This window comes from Euprymna scolopes, chromosome 12 (assembly GCF_053919585.1).
Source record: "Euprymna scolopes isolate OS-2025 chromosome 12, ASM5391958v1, whole genome shotgun sequence".
Taxonomy (NCBI): domain Eukaryota; kingdom Metazoa; phylum Mollusca; class Cephalopoda; order Sepiida; family Sepiolidae; genus Euprymna; species Euprymna scolopes.
Window position 1 is genome coordinate 138,208,964 of NC_136493.1, and position 23,479 is coordinate 138,232,442.

The 23,479-nt window shown below is 31.9% G+C and overlaps 1 protein-coding gene, 1 long non-coding RNA gene and 1 pseudogene across 2 annotated transcripts in view; 1 reads left to right on the forward strand and 2 right to left on the reverse strand.

Annotated features, from left to right (window-relative positions):
* LOC145291511 (ceramide synthase 5-like) overlaps window positions 1-23,479 on the reverse strand; it is a 187,651-nt gene that overhangs the window by 116,982 nt on the left and 47,190 nt on the right. The gene's annotated exons all lie outside the window — the stretch shown is intronic.
* LOC145291512 (uncharacterized) lies at window positions 9,924-12,629 on the reverse strand. The gene is made up of 2 exons (XR_013869430.1): window positions 11,901-12,629; window positions 9,924-11,214 (listed from the first exon to the last, which is right to left on the reverse strand). It is a non-coding gene; the product is annotated as an uncharacterized LOC145291512 (long non-coding RNA).
* On the forward strand, window positions 11,154-11,298 carry LOC145291764 (U2 spliceosomal RNA; annotated as a pseudogene).

Here is a 23,479-nt window from a genome sequence, read left to right on the forward strand (position 1 = left end):
CTCCACCTCTTTGAAAAATTTCAGCATGATGTCATGAAACTAAAATACTTTTTCTTGGCTAGGATTAAAGTTTGACATCAATTACATCCAAACATCACACGATAATAACACCTAGTTTGTGTTTACACCAGACACCCCAAAAAATGAATACATGTTGCAAATTCCTACAAAGGTTTAGGAGAGCGACTCCATAACCCAATATATTCTGAAACTACATTAACTAGATCGTTTCAGTTTGAACAAAGGTGTTATGTGTTTGTGCTGAATGTCGTAATGTTATGTGTTTTGTGCTCAAAATAGAATGAAAATATGTGAAACTCCTACAAGAATACAACTGGGAAATTTCCACGGGTCTTATTAGTAGAAAATAATTGCTTTATTGGCAGATTTCTTTTTTGTTTGCTGGATTTGTGTGTGTGTGTGTGTGTGTGTGTGTGTGTGTGTGTGTGTGTGTGTGTGTGTGTGTGTGTGTGTGTGTGTGTGTGTCGGGGGGGGGTCTGTCAACCACAGTGACTGACATACACAGCAAGAGCCACTCCATTTTGCAAGGTTCATTCTTTAAGCTAGTCGCAATCCTGACAATCACCCAAAGAAACAAGTGAATACAGGCCAACAACTCGGAAGTGTCTAACTCCACTGAACTCAATTATTAAATCATTTTTGATAGGTTTATAATAAAAGTGGGCAGAAATCAGAAGTTCATAGTATTAATGTTGGTGTCACTCAAGGTACCATCCTGGGCTCAACTCTTCCTGATCTTCAATGATCTCCCCAATCACATTTTTAGATCATTCGTAGACATTTATGCAGACAATCTATGGTAACACTTCAAAAGACCATAAATGCTAAAGATCTCTCCAATTCTCTCTCCTCCGATCTTGAGCATATGGTGCAATGGGGGAGGGGGAAGGGAGTGGTTCATTTTAATGCAATGGGGGAGTGGGAAGGGAGTGGTTCATTTTAATTCATCTAAAATCAAGCTTCTCTCTTTCCATCATCACGGATTTCCATCTGGCCCCAACTGAAATTAATGGCTCTCATCTTGGGGAGGTTCCATGTTTTGACAAGCTTCTGTGTCTGACCTTCACGTCTAATCTGAAATGGAACACATACATCAAATCTGTTGCCAAGGTTGCTGGAAAAATAGTTGGACCATTCTACTGCTCCAGTAGATATTTCACTGCCGATGCAATCTTCTACATGTATAAAAGCCAAGTACATCCAAGGATGAAGTACTGTCGTCACATCTAGGCAGGAGCTGTTCAAAGCTCTTATTCTGCCTTGACAGAGTTCAAAACGGACTTCGTAACCTAGTAGATGATGGCTTTTGTCTGATGCATTAATTGTATCAACCATTGATTTAGCATAAGTTTTTGACATTGTTAATTTAGTAGCGATTGTGATTAATGTTCAAAATTATGATGGATGTATATATAAAAAGAATTAGGATTCATCGATTGGGTCTTATACTTGAGTGTGACAAGACCAACAAAAGTGCTATCTCAAATTTTAGTGTGACAAAACCATTCAAGTATTATTTCAAATTGAGTATGATAAAATTATTTTATACTCTATTTGAAATAAGTATATTATTTCAAAAATAACGAAAGTGCCATCTGAAACTTTTGCATGACAGGACTAACAAAAGTGCTATTGCAAACTTGAGTGTGACAAGACCTACCAATGAACAAATGCCTCTCATTGAAATGCTAGAACATTTCTGCAAAAATAAAAAATAAAAGCAAAATAAGTAAAATCCTCTAAGAGATTGGCTTAATTAAAATTTCAGATAACGTCTATATTTAGAATGTAATTTGTGTAAATTATGTTGCAGCAAAACTGCTATGCACATTAATTGCTAAAACGTGACCGCTAACAGTGTTACAGTTGACTTTCATTAAGCACATTGCCACAACTTTCTCTTTCAATATTTTTTTTTTTTGGGGGGGGGGGATACAAATATTAAATGCATGACAATTTTACAAATCTTACCAAGAGGAAGGAGTCTTGTCTTAAATCATTTAAAGCAATTTGAAAATCTTGACAACTATTATGAAAACAATGCACTTGGCATGGTTGTTTGATTAAATTTTGTCAGATTGATCCACCCTGTAACAATTTGAGCAGTAAAAACATTTTTTAGATGCATCAATTCAATCCGAATACTAATAAGAATAAGAACACTATTTAACATTTAAAAATGAAATAAAAATATTTCAACTTAGGCATGACAGACCAATTAAAATCTTATTTTCAACTTGAGCATGATAGACTGATTAAAACACTATTCTGAACTTAAGCATTGCAAAGCTGTACAGCTCTTTACATAATATAAGCTCTGTACATAATATAACAGACTAAATACAGGGAAAATAAATATGATCAGCATAAACTATATAGAGGAAGAAATGGATCACAAAGAAAATTAGTAATGGAATGCTTTAAGTAACCATTACACAAAAAGTTTCCTTTACACGTATAGAACATAATCCCAAAGTTATGACATCAATTTTCCAAACATTGTACAATTTTTGTTTTCCAAATGAAAAAAAAAAATAATTAACATCAAGTGGTGTAAATCAAAAAGTGTCTTAAAATTTAGTTGTTTTTTTTTTTTGTTAGAACATCTATATTAATTTTTCAGAAGTAAAAAAACCTATTTCAACTTATGAAAATAACATTTTTAACTTGAAATCGAATCAATCCAACTAAAATTTTAAGCAGACATACAGAACTTATAGAATCATGGTATACAGAATTCTTGAGTTAGGTTTTTGAAGTTGAACACTTAAGGAATAGAAATAGGAATCAGATTATTTGTTTTTTCTTTGTTTTTATTCTATTCTTTAAAACATGCAAAAAAGTTAACATCTCAGTTTTTTTTACTTTTTTTTCAGTCACAACATTGAAAATTAGCAATACCTACTTGTCCTAACCCAATAAAAATTTGTTGTTTTTCTTCGTTTTCTATGACCCCCCTCTCTCAAAAGTTTTTTTTTTTTTTTTTAATCAAGAAAATAATTTTGTATAGACTGACATTTTTGTAAAGATGGCAGTTATTTGAAAATAATTATGACTGATAAAGTATTTTCTGGAAGGAATTAAATCACAGTTTATCCTTCTTAGTGTGCTGCAATGATCCAAGAAAAACTGCCTAACCAGAATCAAATTGACTTTCCAAGGAAAAAAAAAATGAGATTTAAAAAAAAAATTAAGAAAATATTGTATTCCAAAAATCACCTCAATTGATCCAGTAGTTTTATTTTTAAAAAAGAAAAGAAAATTTCATGGCTAACTAAGTAGTAACTGTCTTGCGATATCATTTTGAAAATAGGTTGCAGGAAAAAGGAAGATAATTCCAAATAATTCAAACTTGCAAGATCTTAGAAAGCGATTCTAAACATGGGGAAGGAGGAACATAGGAAAACTCGAATTTGCTTAAAAATGATTTTTATAAAAATAAAACTACTTAATCAATTTAAATGATTTTTAGAAATATATTTCTTTCCATCTTAGTTTTGTTTTTTTTAATATAGCGAGAGACAAACACCTAATAAAATTATTCTTCCTTATAAATTTTCACTTCCAAAACAGAAATGTCTTTACTCCTTAAATTCCAGTTCTAGCCAAGAAAGAGGTTATGTTGCCTGTCCCAACAAAATAAATATGGAGTTTAGCTATACAAGAATAAATACTTTGAGATACGAATATAATTTGTTTCATGACCGCCAACGTATCTTGAAAAGAATTGCATCTCAAAATAATTATTCCTATTTAAATTAAAAGAAACCGAATTAAACCATTCGAAGGCTAAGAAATTTATCAAAACAAGTTCAAATTACACTCAACAATCACTAAAGAAAGTTAAATACAATAGTAATAACGGAAATTGATGCATAATAAATGTAAATAAAACCAATTTAACGGTGAGTTGTACTCACCGCCTGGACGAGTGTTAGCGTACAGGATGCATGCAATGCCATCACGCACACACAATATGGTAACTAAAAAGAGTATAACAGTTACTCCTTTAGAAGGCTGCACCTTGTTTATGTTGTTTGAGCACGGTGGAAGCATTGCAGCCATATCACAGATTCTTATACCTCGTTCATGCTTCCCTATTTTATCATGCTTTATTTCCACCGAGATCATTTTTTTGTTTTTTCATTCTTAGACTTAAGATCCATGGTTCATGCAATAAATGTTAATGTAGACATGGCCCAATTTTTTTTTTTTTTAAACAAATTAAAATCTATTAAAATCCATTATTCTTGAGCAACTTTTTTTTTCCCAGAAAGATAAAAAAAAACAAAAAACTGAAGTTTATTTGAAAAGCAGTATATAAAACTTTTTCTACTATTTTTAATAGAATTTAAAAAAATTTCAAAAAAAAAAAAAAAAATTAATCACCATTTTTGTCTCTATGGATTTACATATTTTTTTAAAGATTTTTGAATCAATATTTTTGTCGAAGATTTGGGATGATTTCGTATAATATATTATAACAATGATTTTGTATAATATATTATAACAATAATTTCGTATAATATAACATAAGTACCTGAATTTCAAATAATTCCATCTTTTATCTAACTATAGATATCGCATGGCAAAATTAAAATCCAAAATTTTATGATAGTTTAAAACTACGATAGCCTTTACATGTATAAATGAAGTCATTTAGTCCTGTAAATTTCCATGTGTTTTTAACGTTTCTTTTGAAAATTAAGTGAAAAATCAACTTCATAAGGGTTTAATTCTTTTTTCATAAGCGATACATATTTGTTGTCTACATAACCCCAAAGTTAAGCAACGATGAGACTGGCCACTACCAGATAGATGACCATTTTGGGAATGCTATGCGCCATGTGTTGGAGACAACTCTTGCATCTAGTATCACACTTGTCTTGACCTTGTCTTGCCATCAGGACCAAGTGTTTCTAGATGAGAGAGTGTGGTAGATGCAAGTCCCTTTACTTTAAACTAAGAATACCAGCAAAAAGGAAAAGGGGGAGATAGCTTAATACAAGAAACTGTTTGTAGGCCCTTATGGTCTACCATAGGTGAGGAAATAAACTACCGAAAGAAATTATTGTATTTTTAGCAAAATGTACAGTTTATCGATTTTTTTTCTTTTTTGGTACCGATTCTTCAAAGCATTTCCTATTTAATGGTGCATTAGCAAACTGGGATCACTAAAAGAAAATTAATTTATTTTTCAAATATTTAAACAGTGTTTTTCGTAAAAATGAATATATATTTTTTTGTTGTTAAAACTGAAAGAATTAACATATTCAACGAATTTCACACTTCAAAAGATGAAAAATAAATTCGGATTTTCAACATTTAAATCTGATACACGCACAGTTTTTTTTGTTGTTTGTTTGTTTTATTTACAATTCTCATCCACCCCACATTACAATATATTTGGTTCAGTTTCGGCTGATTATTTTAAGCATATTTGTAACCACAAATAAAGAGGGGGTTTGTAGGCAAAATATAAATACCGATTACGAAAAAAAAAAAAAATAAATAAATACACCATTATAAAGTTCATTCTTTACTTAATAAGTGTAAATTTCATATTACTTGATTTTTGACAGATTTTTAAAGAAAGACACCATCAAAATATACTTGCTCCCTCCTTTCGTTTTGGCCGTGCCTAGTTAAATGTTCCTATTTACAATGCCTCCCTACGGGACAGAGTTAGACACTAGGGTCGTTTTTTTTTAATGTGGAGAAAAGGAACAAAAATTAAAATTGTCTCAGTCGTGAAGGATTTCTCCTCCACTGACAGAGAACAAGAAATTGAAGTGCAGCATTTGAAGAACAGATACTACACTTTGATCTTGTCCCGAAGGCCAAGGAAATGTTAATGAAAAAGGAAAACACAAGAATCATGAATACACAACAACGTTTTTTTTTTTTTTTTTTTTTTTTTTTTTTTTAATGACGACAATGAACACACTGGGATAGAGAAGTTTGGGTAACCTCAGGTGCCGAGTAAGCGTTCGAATCGACTTGGTTAACCGAACGAACACTGCCACATGATTTTTGAAATAGTATCTAAAAAAAAAAAAAAAAAAAAAAAAAAACTATATGGTCCCTCGAGTCCTTGGTCAGGTTTTAGTTGTGGGACTGAAAAGAGTCGTGGTTAACCTTATAGCTGATTACCTCAAGTGAACAATTTCTCCCAAGGATATGGAACGTCCAGCTGTTGCAGCTTCCACTGTACTGCAGCCAGTAAAATAAACGGCACTACACTTCACACAGCTTTTCATCTTATTTTTCATCGCAGATCAAGAACGACTCTTTCTGATAAAACTCTAAATGATCTACGTACAAAGTACAAAAATTTTAAGGTTTTTATCCATGATGAAATCTCCATGACTCTCTATGAACGCAAGCTGAGAGTTTATTATTTAAACTCTTCAGCCTAACATTCACAAGTAACAAACATGAATTGGAATAAATACAGTCAATTTGAATTGTAAAACAAATTCAAACTGACATGTTCTTATTTACTTGCCTCCCCACGAGGGTAGAGTTAGATAAAGGTCGGATCTTTAGTCATGTGTAGAAGGCACTATAAAAAAAAAAAAAAAAAAAAAATGAGTTGCCTGCTTACTAGCTTGTAATCACATATATTAAAGTTCGATCTACGAATATATAATCAATATTTATAAAATAGAGTCTACACGAGTTACTTCCCTTGTATTAGCCAAAATCAGTCGGAGAACTGTTACCTATTTTGACCATTTAAATCCCTGGCCTGATGTAAAACATTGGGTAAAATAGCCAAATGACACCATTTCATGACAAATGATGCCTTAATTTTTTTTTTTTTTTTTTTTTTTTTTTTAATTCGGTACCATTTAAACCCCTACTTAGACACATGAATTTTAGGAGAAAAAAATTAGCCCCCCCCCCCCCCAAAAAAACCCCTGGAGCTCAAGCCTCAGATTTTTCCCAGGGTCATATATTATGTTTTCAGATGTATATTCATATGATCTTGCTTTTGGGTAATTTTCAGCAAAATCTGATGGTTGGAAAAGATTCTATGTCCCGAAAAGTGCTATTTTGGACCATTTTGACCCCTTGGGCAGGCAAACAGAGTTTTTATCAAAAATCTGAGAATGTTATATCCCTTGGATAGTTGTAACTTCATGCAAAATTTCAGAAAAATGTAATGAGTAGTTATTGAGAATTTTGGGAACGAACAGATGAAGGTGAATTTTAAGGTCCAAATCCGACTAAGTCGGTGGAGCAAAAAAAAAAAAAAAAAAAAAAAAATCGTATCTTAGATACAATGTAGTCATTTAAAAAAAAAAAAATTTTTAATCGTATCTTAGTGCATTCGTATCTCAAGATATTGTACATTGTTTACGAATAAACAATTATGAAATTATGAAGGAAGTGAATAGTAAATGAATAATTAAAGAAAGACTTAATACTTTCATTTTTAACCAATTGTTATAGAAACAAATATTCCAAGTACTTAGCATTTTGTATTTGGGTTTTGTAGTGCGTAATATTAAACTAGATTTATTTGTTACGTTACAACCACTCCCAACATTCATTCGAGAATTCATGAACACTGACATACTGATGAAAACATTTTTTTTGTATAACTAAAAAGAATAATTCGCTTTATCTCCATATTTTTACTACTACTCACTAGGAGTTCTCATATAGGTCATAAGAGATTGTTCATTCATAATAACTAATGGTGTTCACTGGAATTTGGGTGATAACAAATTTTCAAATTTCCAGTACTCTCCATCTTTTTTTGCGTTATTGCAACAGCTGCTAGCTACTGACTGTTAGTTTGTAATGACCATGGGTGTTCACTGTAATTTGGGTGGCAATAAACCTACTCGAGGTCCAAGCCCTCTTCACACTCATCCAGTGGAGGTCTGGTTAGTGCTTTCCCCCCTGGTCTTTCCATCCTCCTTGACCATGATTATTTTGTGTGGTATCAGCTAGGCCGACGCCTTTTTTTTTTCTTACTTTTTTTATTGGGTTTGGGGCACAGTTTGAGATCTCTTGCAGTTTCAGTCCTCTCGGTTCCAAGTGGGGTTTCTTCCATGTTTTTGTTTTAATTCTGCTGCATTTTCCATGTAGCAGGTTAATGTTTATATTAGTTTCCGCATTCAAGGATTTTCCTGATTATTATTACTACTACTATTACTGTATAGAAGTAAAGAGACATCTTTTTCAATTTTACATACATAACTATGTGTGCATTAGATTGCAATGCAGAAATGAATTACTTTCTCCAAATATTCAGAGATGCTAGTATTGGACGATTAATCAGAATTGGGAATTAAAAGAGAAAAAATCTGGACTTTTTGGAGTATTGAACAAGAAAAATAAAAAAAAGTGCTTATTTTCTGATGCCTGAAACGATTCCGTCTTGTTTTTATTTCTTTTGATTTTGTTTAAACTTTTAGTTTTCTGCAGCTCATATTAAAAAAATGATAAATATTTATTGATTTTAAAAACTACCAATAAAATTGAAATCTGTAGATCACACTCAAAAGTGTATTTTTAAATTCGCGAAAATATATGCACATATTAAATGTTCGCCGATTCGATCCCCCCCCCCCCCGCCACACACAAAAATCTATATTTAAAAATTTAAAAAGAATGGGAATCAGTAATTGTATTGGAATCGGGGGGGGGGGGGCGTCGTCCCATTACAGATACATTAAGAAACAGGAGAGTGATTGAATGAACAAAGTGAAAGGTAGCAAGACAAATAGTTATAAATACTTAGATTAACTGAATGAATCTCTATTATATAAAGGAAAGGTGTGCGTGTGTCTTGACTGAAAACTTTCGTCAGCCAGGTCAAAACGGGTACCACCTGAAAGAGCAATCCCTTGGATGCATCATGTGAAAATTAGAAAAAAGATTAATTCTATGATGGTTAACTGGGACACTTTTTGGAAGGGAGGTCTGTTTTCGCATCGCATTTTGCTACAAGTCACACATGCATAATTCTCTAAAACTGTTTAAAAACCTTATTTTGCAACGTCATAAACACTTGTGGCTATACGACAAACGCGTTTGTCAGTAACTTTTTTCCTTCTTTCTCCTCTTTTGCGTTTCAGGTGCGAGCCTGCCTACCACGACTAATTTTTTTTCTTTTTTTTGCAGTTGCACAGGTACCTGCTGCTATTTTGATTGATTGATTTATTTTTTTAGGCGGAGAGGGGGGGGTGGATTTCAGTGCATGTGCAACAAAAAGAGTTCAATATCCGGAGGATAGCTTCTCTTCGTATCCCATCTGCCGAAATATCTGGTGGAGAGGTTGTCGCATACTTTTTTTTTTGGGGGGGGGGGGGGGGTCCGTTCTTTTATTTTTGAAATTGTTGTGGGGGTATCAATGAAAGTGTTCAATATCCTTAGTATAGTAGCTGTGCCCAAACCAAACTTCATGTCGACCCAGGCAACGTCGGGTATCTACGCTAGTTATAAATTACAGTAGAACCCCGGCATATGGTGGTCCTAGGATACGATTTTTTTCAGATTACAATGTGGAATACAATGTTTTCTGGCCCCTGGTTATGGTATTTACCCTGCCTTACGGTGTTATTTATGTTATTTGATTATATACATGTGTATTATATACTGTACTGTATTTTGTTACTATTCTTTAACGCCGTATCCCAGGGTTCTATTGTATGGGTTAGAATTAGAAATTTTTTTTTTTTTTGACAAATCAATTCCAAAACTAAGTTAAAGTGGGGGGAAAAACGTTTATTAACTTACATCACATTTAAATTTAATAGATGCTCAATAATAGAACTATGGCTAAGGTAAACAAAATCGTTATTTCAACAGGATATCTACAATGTGGAACGATAAAATTGTCGCCTTAGAAAAGACATTCCATTTCTGATGAAAACCGGTTTTCCTTTTTCTTTTGGTTGCAGACCATCTACTAGTTGGCCAGTTGTGTACAAATCTCAAAAGCGACAAGAGCCTTCTATCATGTTTGAAAGTGGCACAATGTTCAACGAGCAAAATCAGATGCGCCGCTGTACAACTTATGCTCTCTACCAATCAAAGTTATGACAACAGGACCATTGCCAGCACCCTCAAAATGCAAATCTGGATGGTTGAGGACATAGCTGAAAGTTTCCAGCCAAGGTTATGGCGTGTTTTCAAGTAATGGCCACATCACATCTTTGAAGTCAGCTTGAAAGTCAACAGCAAAGTGTACCTGGATATGTTGAAGAGTGCGGTGATCAACTGGTGCAATCAGGTGGTCACTGGCAGACCCTAGATGTGGCAGTAGACTTGGTGCCAGCCCACAAGTGCAAAGAGACCCAGGCTTGGCTTCAGAAGGCATGCTACAACTTTGTACCCTTCTCTCACTGCCCCTCCCTCCTCCCCTGACCTGAACCCGCTGGACTACTAACATGACCTCTCACAACACCAAAGCCAGTCTGATCTCATCCATTGAGTATTTGCTGGGCTCCCACCAGCGCTTGTAGAAAATGCATGCTCCCAGTTCCAGACCCGTATTGAGGCGGTGATTGAGGCTGAAGGCCGCTACATTAAATAGATGTCAACTCTACTACATAATCAAGTTATCTGGATTGATTTTTTTTCCAATGAAACTTAAAATAAAGCTATAGTGTTTTCTTTAGGGGGACAAATTTATCGTTCTACCCTGTATTCTTTACAGTTTTAGAATCAAGCAAACATGTTTTAAAGCCAAGGATGAGTGGGTGGAGGTGGGGTGGGACGTGTCAAAGAGTCTCATGCTATTAATAACTAAGTGTATGATAAGTTTCCATTTCAGGTTAAGATAAAAAAATAATTCCTTTTGTCATATGTCTACAATCATCAGCATCGGTTTAACGTTCATTTTATATGTTGGCATGTGTGGGACTTCCAAACTAATCTATCTAACAGATATTTATCCCTCATAAAACGCTCATCCATTCTTTCAATGTGGCCATACCATCAAAGTCTACTCTTCCGAACACACGTCCCAATACTGTTCTCGATTTAATTTTTAGTCGCATGCAAGCGACTCTATAAGTCACTCCGTCGGTCTGTCCGTAACACTTTTGTGCTTGGCCTTTTTGGTTAAGATCAAAGGTCTGTTGTTAATAGATGCTGTTCTTAGCTTTTTAAGCTTTTCTTGGCCTTTTGGCCAAAATCAAAGTGTAGTATCTGGTCTTACTACATGCTGTACTTATGTTAATTTTATTTTTATTTCGGACTATTAGTCTCATCTTTATTAGTTGAGTCAGTATTTATTAGTCAGAGGAAGTTGGCCGAAACGTTGTGAACCAATAAAAACAAACAAACAACAACTAATAAAGATGAGACTAATAGTCCGAAATAAAAATAAAATTAACATAAAAATGCTCATCTCAAAATAAAAAATTCCAATTAAGGAATAATATATATACCAATCGGTACGGACCCGACTATGGAAGATCAGATAATGAATAAATGTGGATTTATAAGATCAAAGAATCCAACCTTGATCGCCCTTCGGGGCCCGTGGCGCAGTTGATAGAGACGTTGAATCTCTACGGTTCCAGATGAACATTGTCTGAAGATAGCTGTTTCAATCCCACCCAAAGCGTGCCAGAGGTAATTGGTCAAAAATGTGGTGAGACGACGACAACTACGGATGGCAGTGATTGCTGAGAATGCAGTTAGGAGATTCGAAGTTCCTATCCGTCGCGGTTACCACCTGACGAAGGCCAGAGGAAGTTGGCCAAAACGTTGTGAACCAATAAAAACAAACAAACAACAACTAATAAAGATGAGACTAATAGTCCGAAATAAAAATAAAATTAACATAAAAATGCTCATCTCAAAATAAAAAATTCCAATTAAGGAATAATATATATATATATATGCTGTACTTATGTTTGTAACTTTGTGATATAAAGTGGGGGATCACTTTTCTGTATTAATTTAATGTAAAATGATCACCCACTTTACAACCAGTCAGTCTCAAAGCCATTCAAGTCATTCTCCAGATCATTCAAGTTGTTTTTGAAGGATTCCAGCTATTTTTTAAGCATTCAAGTCATTCTTAAGGTCATTCAATTCATCCTTAAGTTCATTAAAGTCATTCTAAGTCATTTACTTTTTATTCATTTAAGTCATTTCAGTCCATTTTTCGGTCATTTTAGTTTATCTTTAAGAATTTCATATCAATCCTACATTCACACATTCATTCATTGCACGAGAGCACGCGACTAATGGCTATCGTCCTTGTTCTCTGTTTGACTTTAACACTCACATTACACATCCATTTTATTCTTTCTCACATCATTCTCTCCATGCAACGCATGTCCTTAACCCTCACTGACCAGGTTTCACTACCATACGTCACATTGTTTACAATTCCATATCTAATTTATGGGAACACTTTTCTTTATTGATGTAATTAATAAAAGAAAAAATGTGTAAACAATTAGAAATACTTTGAGAATTGGAACAAATATTTGAATATTCAGAAATACCAATAATTCTTGTGTGCTAATTAAACATTGTTTTATTCAGCAGGATTTAAGTAACAAAAACTAAAAATGTTTTGTTAAAAAAACTACAAATGAATTTAAAAAAAAACAAAAACAAAAAAAAAACTACCGCATGTTACCCTCTTAATTATTGCTACTATATCAAGTAATAGAATAAATATTAACACTTTTAGACACTTTCAGAACTGCCCAAGAATGAATGATGTCCTTTATGTACTCCTGTTCCCAACTCTGTATCATATATTACTATTTTACTACCTATTTAATTCTTATAATTTTCAAATCTAACATACAAAATTATTTTGTAGAATTTTCAAAGTCAGACCTAAATAGCATTTAAGTTGATAAAGCAAACTTTGCTTATGACTAGCCAACTTTCCTATTATTGGTGCATCATGTTATTGGCAATATAATAACGTATTTAGTTATTTCTATAATTTTCGAGTCATAAGAAATCACATTTTTAAGCATAAAGTTATAAAATTTCAAAATTTTTGCATGAAACATCCATAATTGCAGTCATTGTGTCTACAACAGGAAATCAAAATAGAACATGTGGCAACAAAGAAAGTCTTGAGTAAACGTGTTTCAAAAGATCTTCCACTCCCCTCCCCCCATAGAAATAGACGGCGGAGGGTAATAATATTGTACAATCATCACAAATAACTTTCTATGTAATACTAATGTAATAATAATTTATTATTGTTGGAAAGCTGCTCAAAGATATAGTACAAAACTGGCTTCAAAGTTTAGTGGGCAATGCCATTTTTTTTTCTCCTTACTTCTTTTTTAGAGACGTTACAAATATTTATCTTTTTTATAGCAGGTGCTCAACTGAGCTTCAATCTAGGCTAAAAACATTAATTCTTTCACCCTCGATTGGGCACTTTTCTGCAAGGAGAGGGGGGTCGCTTTTTTTCGATGATATTTTCAAAAGTCATCCTATCTTTTCGATTGACTAGCCTTAATTTAAACCATCACCACTTCCGGTTTGGATGCAACAGCAAAGAGCGTTTTTGGTTTGTTTGTTTTTTTTTTCACGTTCTTTTCCTCCTTCATGGAACGGGTTCGAGCCTGCCTGCCTACTATCACTTTTTTTTTCTCAACACACATCTACAAACACCTGAGCAACACTCTTGCTTATAAGAAAATTTTTTAAATGAAGTTAATTTTCAGAGTTGTCAAAATAAATCAATAAGGCTTTCTTTTTTCATTGCTAGTTGATTCATATAAAAAAAATTAATAAAATAAAGATTTTATTTTATGGACCATGAATATAATATATAGAATATACATTGGATGTTTAAGAGCATTTTAAAATGAGTAATTAAAAGCAATCTTAAATGTCACTTTATAAGATAAACAATGATCTCTATGGAAAAATGAGTAAAATAACAGCAGTGTTTAAAGCCAGAAAGTTAATATCTATCGAGCATATGTGGAGGAGGAAAAAGAAAAGAAAATTTTGGTATGCCAATTACTGATATGGAGAAGAAAACACGGCGGGGAGGGGGGGGGCAGTAATTACAGATGTGGACCAGTTAAGAAATGACATCGGTTGGAAGATTCTAGTCAATGATGCTCAGCAAGCTCAAAATAACTAAAATAGGTCTAACATTTATTTTATTCATTTTATTTTATTTTATTTTTTTTTTTTTACAGATTAACCCTTTCATGTAGTTCTTTTTTTTTTTTACAAATTTTTTTGGCACTTGATATAAACTTTCTTGAATCATATGCTTTAAGTTGAACTGACTTTCGAAAAAGTCCAAGCCCATTATGACTAATAATGGAGGCAAAACCTATGTCCGTGTCGCAAAAACGCAATTATCAGGGTGTATTCTTCACAAAAAAATATAAAATTACAATCGATTTAATCGATTACATACTCTATCTGGTCTGATAATTATTTCAGTAAGTCACTTCCAGAGATATGATTATCTAATTAAATAACTTTAATGATTTGTATTTTTTTATTCTATAATTTCTTTAGAACTTAATGTGTTGTTTATGTGTATAAATTTAGCTTTAAATCCTTGTTTTATTTTCTTTTAATTATTTGATATTTATCCTCTAAACATAATTTTTGTTTTCTGCTATTTATACTGCTACATTCCCAAATTGATATTAGAGAATACACGAATATAAACTTTATTGTAAGACATCCACACCTGCTTCATATGTGTATGCGTAGAATTGGCCTACAACAAAATCAAATGGAATAAAAAAAAAAATAGAAACCTGTGATTCACCCAGAAGTATATGTATCTATTTTCAGTATTTACATCAGTGCTCAATATGAAAGAGTTGTGTGATAAGTTTTATATATATATGGCAATTAAGCTACACAAAATTTTCTGTTTCACCTTCTAACATAAAAAGCTAGCTATATCTCCTCAAAGAAAAAAAAAAACAAAAAAAAACAAACAAAAGTGGGTGAATTACAGATTAAGAGAACCTCTGCATGATAAACACATGCCCACTGGCTGTGATAAATGGGTGTGTGAACAAAGAATTTGATTGCCTAACTAGCAAACCCAACATCATGTAAAGATAAAAATATGCAGTAACATACATTCCATGCAATAAACCGGATGAATTCTCACAAGGGAGAAATGCTGAAAATTTTGCATGGCTTAATTGCCATAAATTTTCAAAACTTACTACCAAAAAAAAAATAAAAATAAAATAAAAAAATAAAATAAAAATAAAAAAAAAAATGAAAAAAGGAATTTAAACAGGATGAAATCAAATTTATCGCTCAGATCAACAAATGTCTTAAAAATGTAAAACAGGGAAAAAATTGTGGCATTTATAACTATTTGAAAAAGAAATGTGGTGTATGCGACAGACATCAACTGGAGAAAAAGGGGAGAAAAAGTGAAAAAAAGGGGAGAAAAAGAAAACGAAAAGCAAGGGGAGAAAAAGAAAACGAAAAACAAGGGGAGAAAAAGAAAAACAAGGGGAGAAAAAGAAAACGAAAAACAAAAATGGGAATTCAAATACAATTCCACTTTACAATTTACAATTGCACTAGTCATACAGAGGAACACTTTTACTCACAATTTTGACTTTATAAGTTACATCCACCTAAAGGTTAAATTTTCTCCCTCTTTACGAGTGTATTGAAAGTGCTTTATTTATGAGTGTAATGAAAGTGCTGTAATCTTTCTTTCAACACAATCTAACTATAGGTTCATATTTTATTCTTAACCAAACATCTGATAAAAACTGCACTCAAACAATGCAATATACATCGCCACTGCATAATAAACTGATTCCAATTGAAATACATTTTTTTTTTCATTTCATCCCGGTTTCCATTTGTTTTCTTTTTAGTTCTCAAACGTTTTTCAAAAAATGTTGCATAATTTGTCAAATAGTCAAATACATGCTAAAGCACCACATTTGGCGTTATGCAATAGTTTTCATTTTTGTTGATTTAAACAAAACCGGTAAATCTCTTGTTTTGATTATTTCTTCCCGTGTTCTGTTTTTCATTATGTCTTTTTACATACATCCCGTTTTGAAAGAATGCCATTTTATGATATAGCGTCTATTTTATGCTCATATATAATACAGGGTGACCCCCCCCCCCAAAAAAAAACAAACAGAGGGCATTCAATTGTTTTTCTGAGCATTTTACAGTCAACGGAGAAAAAAAGGTCAAAGACCCTAGTTTTTTGATGTGAGTGATGTTTTAAATATAATAAACTAGTTATGACCAAAGTTTCATTTAATTCGGATAAAACACTAAGAAACGGGGCCTAATTAGAGTTGGGGCCCATTTTTTTTTTTTTTTTTTTTTTAAATCACCCTGTATATATGTAAAATGAACAGGAAAAAAAAAATTTACATATTAATACACGTCTCGTCTTTATTTCAAGACTTTCTCAAAATTTGAAAACATAACATGCAAGTACAATAATTTGAAAAACATGGGTGAAATACGAAGGTAACATCTGTCATGATTTCCTGGGAATTTATCGAGTAACCTAAATCATTTTCCTTGTCCCTTTATGAAATAACATGACAAAAATCTTGCAGGCACCGGTTTACAGGTTTATGAAACTATACAAACAATACGAGCGGGGGGGGGGCGGTTCTGCTTTAATTTTGACCTTTGTTCTATCAATCATGGCATCTACGCATGGTTCCAGTTTTTAATTATCAAAAACTGTCGTCGTTGCATAAATTTTCAAATAGTCATGTATATGCTAAAACACTACATTCGGCGTCATTCAATAAAGTCTTCATTTTTGTTGATCTGAATAAAATTGGTAAATCTCTTGTTTTGAATTTAATGTTTAAATTGTTTTTCATTTTCTCTTTTTACATACATCCTGTTTTCATAGAATTTCATTCCATGATATACTATATATGAGCATAAAATAGGCGCTATATGTAAAATGAAAAAGAAAAACCCAAAATTATTTATATCGTTATAAACGTTTATTTCAAGAAATAAGCTACAAGTACAATATATGAAAATATTTTGGGTCACACACATAAGAATCTAATTGGCTGACTAGTAAACCTAGTACCACAGGACTATATAAAAATCATGAAGCAACAGATTTCATGCAATAGCCTGACGAATCCTCATAAGGATGAAACACTGAAAATTCTGTGTGGCTTATGCCATACATTATATATATATATATATATATATATATATATATATATATAGATAGTCATCCACATACAGTACTGTTTCGCTGTTTCACAGCTCATCAGTGCGGCTAGACAGGCAACGTCCTCAAGCCAGGATCGAAACCCGACCACCCAAATGACAGTCAATGCTTCTCACCATTGCGCTATGCAGCTGCTGCTGTGTGGGTAATGAATTAACAATGGGTTGACATCGTTCAAATGCCTCCGCTCGATTTGTTTACACAAAGAGTGTTGCTTAATATGCTAATGGCAGTTTGTATATCACTCCCCGAATTGCTCAACCCAAGATAGAGAGCATTATATATATATATATATATATATATATATATACACACACACACACACACACACAGAGGTAAGCATTTGTAATTGCTACACATTTTTTGATAATCACAGTCCATAATGAATTCATAGATGTTGGTAATTTTAACTGGAACATTCTAATTAAGACACATTGAGAATGTAACCAGTTTCAATTAAATTTACATTCATACATAGATACATATACATATATTAGTTACTCTATAGATTACTCAATATCACTTATAGAGCTCATGTATATCCAAGTTTGCAAACATGAAATTAACACATGAATAGTATTTCCCACCTTTCATTTTCATAATTAAAAGAAAACTATTTGTCATCATGCATCGTTGATTCCAAACGATCTCACTCTTCTCACACACAAATGTTCACAATGAACAAACTAAAATAATAGGATCTGTTCTAAATTGAACAGACTCGTGTGCTTATATTGATCCAAATGAAATATTGATTAGAAAAAAGAGCATGTACCAATCATGTTATTCATGGGTTTATGAATATCAGTATTGAGAATAGATCACTTGTTGTTTCAAACTTCAATCTAAGTGAATATGGCTTTGAGGATAGTGGAAGTGACAGTATGATCGAGAGAAAATGGAGTGGAAAAGTAGATCTGTTTGTTTACAAGAAAAATAATCATTTTTAATACACCACTAGACGAGTCATTGGCACACATTTTAATGACCACAACAGATTGTGAAAATAAACATACTTTTAAAAAGTAGATTGCAAGAGTTAGTGACTTTAGTTACGATCTTTTAATTTAGGGTCCTGAGTATGACTTTAAAAGGCATCCAGTGATGAAGCCCCATTTGAGGGCTGTGGGGAATTTGGAGTTGACCTTAGTTATCATTGCTTCCAGGTTCACTTTGGCCCAGAGTAGTAATACCTGTTAGGGCATCTGGTGCTACCAAATCAGATAGTCTGGAAATACTGGCTTTCTGTCCAAAAACTACACCAAACATTACTGGAGACTGTCTGAATTTAATATTCCTTCGACACTTCCTCCTTTGGAGGAAGCTGATTCAGCCCGTCTAGAATGAATGCTGTATCACAACTTTTAATTTAACATAAATTAGTGAGATTTCGCAACTCATGGGTTAATGTTGGTACATTGTATATTAGTTTTTACATCTAGTCTTTATCTTTTGTCATTTATTAATGTCATTTTTTTACTCTTTCTATTACGCTGCTGCTGCTACTTCTATTACTAATTCTTTACCCCTCTTCCACCACTTCATCTGATTTGCCCTTTCTTCCATCATATAAAAACATTCAATGTGGAAACAAGATTACTAAAGTTTTAGTATTATATTTTCTTCAATCTGTGAATATGGCCATGTAAAAAGTAGAATTAATATAGGCACCGCCAAAACTGGGGGGGCAGGTCAGTACTTTTTGACGGACCGTCTTTTTAAAAATCTACCAAAAATCAGGTAATTATCCGATCAATACGAAATTTTCAGCGATTATTAGGAGAAGAATGAACTTTATAACAGTGTACTTATTTTTCATAAACGATATTTATATATATATTTTTTTTTGCTTACAAAACCCCCCCTTGTTTTGAAGTGGGAACAAATATGCTTAAAATAATCATCTGAAACTGAACAAAACATATTGTGTTGTTGTAAGGGACAGAATTATAGATTAAAAAAAAAAAAAAAAAAAAACATTGTTTGCATACCTTATTTTGACGTCTGAATATCAGAACTTCGATTGTGTTTAATTATCCCGCTTTTGAGTTTTGAAGTGTGAAATTCGGTGAATATGTTAAGTAAAATAATTAATTTAAGTTAAGCAAAACAAAAAAAAAATTTTTTTTATATTTATACGAAAAAAGCCATTTTAAAATTTTTGATAAATAAATTAACAATTTATTTTTAGCGAGCCGAATAATGCATGACCATTATTAAACAGAGCATGCTTTGAATAATCGATACAAAAAAAAAAAATTCGATAAATATTGTGCCCTTTGTGTTAAAAATAGCATCATTTTTTCCGATCTCGTTTGAAAACGTTTGCCGCCTTTCGACTACGGTGGACCAAACGCGCTGAAATAATTTTTTTTATTCTGCTTTAAATTGCCCCCTCCCCCCATTTTGGGGAGCCTGGCCCCCACACACATACACATTAAAAACCAAACTCATACAAATGGTCACCCATCTGGTACTGGCCAGCCTCAGCTTAATAATACATTGAAATTTTCGTCACTGAAAAATAAGTTTTTTTGGCCTGTTTGGTCTTCCATAGTTTTCGTCTCAATCAAAAGAAAACGTAAACAGAGTCGATCTGAACTCTACGGCGACGCGAAATGTCTGGTTACCTATATGAATAAGTGGAATTATTTGAAATTCAGGTACTTATATTATAATATTTTTGCATATTCTCTTAGAAAATCATCCTAAATCTTAGTTAGACAATAAATGAATAAATAAATTATTTCAAAAACCCTTTTTTTTTAATATTTAAGTACGTTATTTGTGCAAGACAAAAAATATCAATTGTTAACTTTTTGGGAAAATTTAACATTTAAAATTGAATTAAAAATAGTAGAAAAAGTTTTACATTATTCTGTTTTCTATATGATAAAATTCAGGGTTTTATCTTTCTGGAAAAAAAAAGTTACTCAGAAATAATGGATTGTAATAAATGTAATTTAGTTTTAAAAAACAACAACAACTTGATTTTGCGGCCATTTTTGGCGGTGCCTAAATTAATAGTATGGTCTAGAGGAGAGAGAAGTGATAACGGAGAAGGGAGTAGAAACATAATTTAACAGAAATTAGCAAGATTTTAAGATAAGCCTTAGAAATGAAATTTACAACAATAAACAGTTTCTCCATTTTTTGGATTTTTTTTTAATTTCTTATTTTTTCATTGGCATAGGCTTGCAGTAAATTCCCTGGAAGAAGCTGGCTTAACCGGTCCAATGTGAAGGTTATCACAAGTACAATGTCTAATGTTATGTAATGAGATTTAAAATAAAAATAAAAAACATCCTACGAATTTTGTTTTTAATTCGATTTAATATTTCTCTACTCGTTTGTTTATCCAGAAATATCAATTTTTGAGATATTGTTTTGTACTAGTTTATTGAAAACATTTTAAAATTTGTTTTTAAAGTTTAATGACATTTTGAGTAAACATGTGAGAAAAGATTGAAAATCATTCAGCTTAATGATTGGGGCTGTGAAAACTAAAAATGAAGGTCAGTCATTAAATAAAGTTTTAAAACATTTATCTAAAGGATGAAGAATTCAATTCTTTCTAAAAGTGCAGTAATAGTGCATTATAGTTAACAAAAAGGAACGTTAAAAAAATTACATCAAATAACTTTTACTAAACAAGAAAATTTTATCTTCATGTTTTTTTTTTTCAGCCCCCACCCCTTAGTTTAAGAATTTATATCGCAGCTTCTGAGGCATCCATTGTTTCATTACTTGATGGATTTTCATTGCGGTATTTTTAGTAACTGAAAAAAAAATGGAAAATCAAACAAAAATCAAAAGTAATAACTGTTACTAATAATTATCTGGATATAGTTAATTTACTGAATCTGTTAAGTTCTTCATTTCAAAATATTTTACACAATACCGAAACTTTTGCTCACATGGTCGTCTACGTTATTTTTATAACATAGACGGCCAAATTCTAACAAAAACATTTAACGTTTCAAAACTGAAAAGCTATGCAGATCGGTAAATCAAATTTTATGTTTGATAAAAAATTATTTATTGTAACCCCCCCCCCTTTGATAACTATAATATCAAAAATGGCAATAATGCCACTTTAGTGAACATAAAATTTGTAATGAAATTATGAGACAACTATATGTGTATTTATCATGTCAATATAAATTTTATAATTACACATTTTTTAAAAAAATATATTAACCGGGTATTTATTGAAATAATTTTATTTTAATGCAATAAAATGAATTGAAACCTTTTTTAAAGTTCTATTTCAGGATTCATTAATATTCGCTCTTCACTTTGTTCACATACAAGGTTGATGCTATAAAGCTCTCCCTCTCTGCATTTGTCAGGTAATCAGCACCTCATCTATCTGCATTTTTACTGATTTGGCACCTTTGAGTTTAAATTTATTTACTAGCTATATTTACCTGGTGTTATATGGTTGCATTATTTTTTTTTTATTTAAAGCGAGCCAGGTTTTTGCCCACTTCCCCACAAAAAAATATTACAAGATTTTTAAATATAATTAGGATTTTTATTTTAGATTATTATCTGCAGTTCAGCCCAGCTTTGCTCGGGACCTATGTACTGTTCATAACTTTATGTGCATGTGTATATTATAATAGAAAAATGCGAGCATGAAAAGTAATATGGTTAAGCTTAAACATGGTAAAGTAAAGGACTAGTTATTAAAACTAGAAAAGAAATTTATAACTAAAAATATTGCAGCATTAAGAATTGATTATGTAATTTTAAATTGAATTTAAAAAATTTTAAAGTTGCAATATTTTAAATTATAAATTTATATTTTTTACTAGAATATCTTGTCCTTTTCTTTTCTAGTTTTAACTAGTCCTTTACTTTTCCATGTTTAAGCTTAACCATATTACTTTTCATGCTCGCATTTTTCTATTGTAATCCATGATTTTTCCAGGCTATGTTGTTCTTTGTTTAATTTCAGTCTTATTTTTTTTTTTTTGCCGCCATAAACATTTCCAATCTTTAGACCCAAAATTTGCTGAATGATTTGTTAGAAACTATAAAGGTCAAATCTTTTGAACTTTGACCCCTTGGTAGCCAAATTTTCGGCCAAAAACAGATTAAAAAGCTTGCCCTATGTCTGATTACACTTTATGTACAATTTCAAATGTTTAGACCAAAAATTGGCTGAGAGGTCAAATTTTTTTAAACTTTGACCCCTTAACATTTATTTTGGGCTCAAATCAAGTTAAAGTTTGATCCATGTCGAAGGAACCTACATCTAAAATTGTTTGAACCTAAAATTGGCGGAGGAGTTTGGTAGAGTTTTCAAAGGTTAAATTGTTAAAGTTTGACCCCTAGACAGTCAAATGTCTGGCCGAAAACCGATTAAAAAGATTTTCCCAAATCTCAATACTCCTCATGTCAAATCTCGAGTCTGTAGACTGAAAATTGACAAGTAATTTAGTAGGGAAATGTAGACACAGACAATGTCACTTTTATAGATATAGATTTAAAACAGTTTCATCTTAAGAGTCATTTTCTAAATAAATAAAACAGTAAATGTATGTATTGGTGTGCGCTGGTGTGAAAATATTTAACAGATAAAGTCTTAAACCATTGGTTACAAAACACTGAAATCAACAGGAAATATAAATCATCATTGGTGTGTGATTGCTAACAAGTAAAATCTTTGTTTAGATGAATGAATAACGCATACATAAATATGCCGGCAAGTTGAAATGCCAAAGGTTCATTTTAACTTGCCGACATTTCTATTATTTTTGCGCATATTCATTTATAGCTTGAAGCAGTTTAATTTTAAATCTTAAACATCTATTCGTCGATAGCTGGAACGGTAGGGAATGAGACTGGAGCACTAAATGTTTTGATTCTAATTGAGCACCCAAGTCTTTTTTTTTTTTAATCTTGAAATCAGAACTATATATTAGATTCAATACAATACTCAATAGAGAATTGGCTCTGTAATAATAAATATGACATCTGCATGAATTAAAATATATTGCAAAATTTACTAAGAGATTCGTTCATTTTTCATATCATAATTTAGGACGCGATTTTTTTTTTTTTTTTTTTTTTTTTAAATCAAAACATAAAAAAAAGGAGTTTCATTCTTGGTATTTTTTTTAAAAGGTTAAAGACTAATTTCTTAACCTGACCATAACATTTACATCTTAATTAAAAAAAAAAAAAAAGGTTGCCGAACTTCTTTTTTTAGTTGCTATTCTCTCTCTTAAGAGTCGCGTAAAGACTACATTT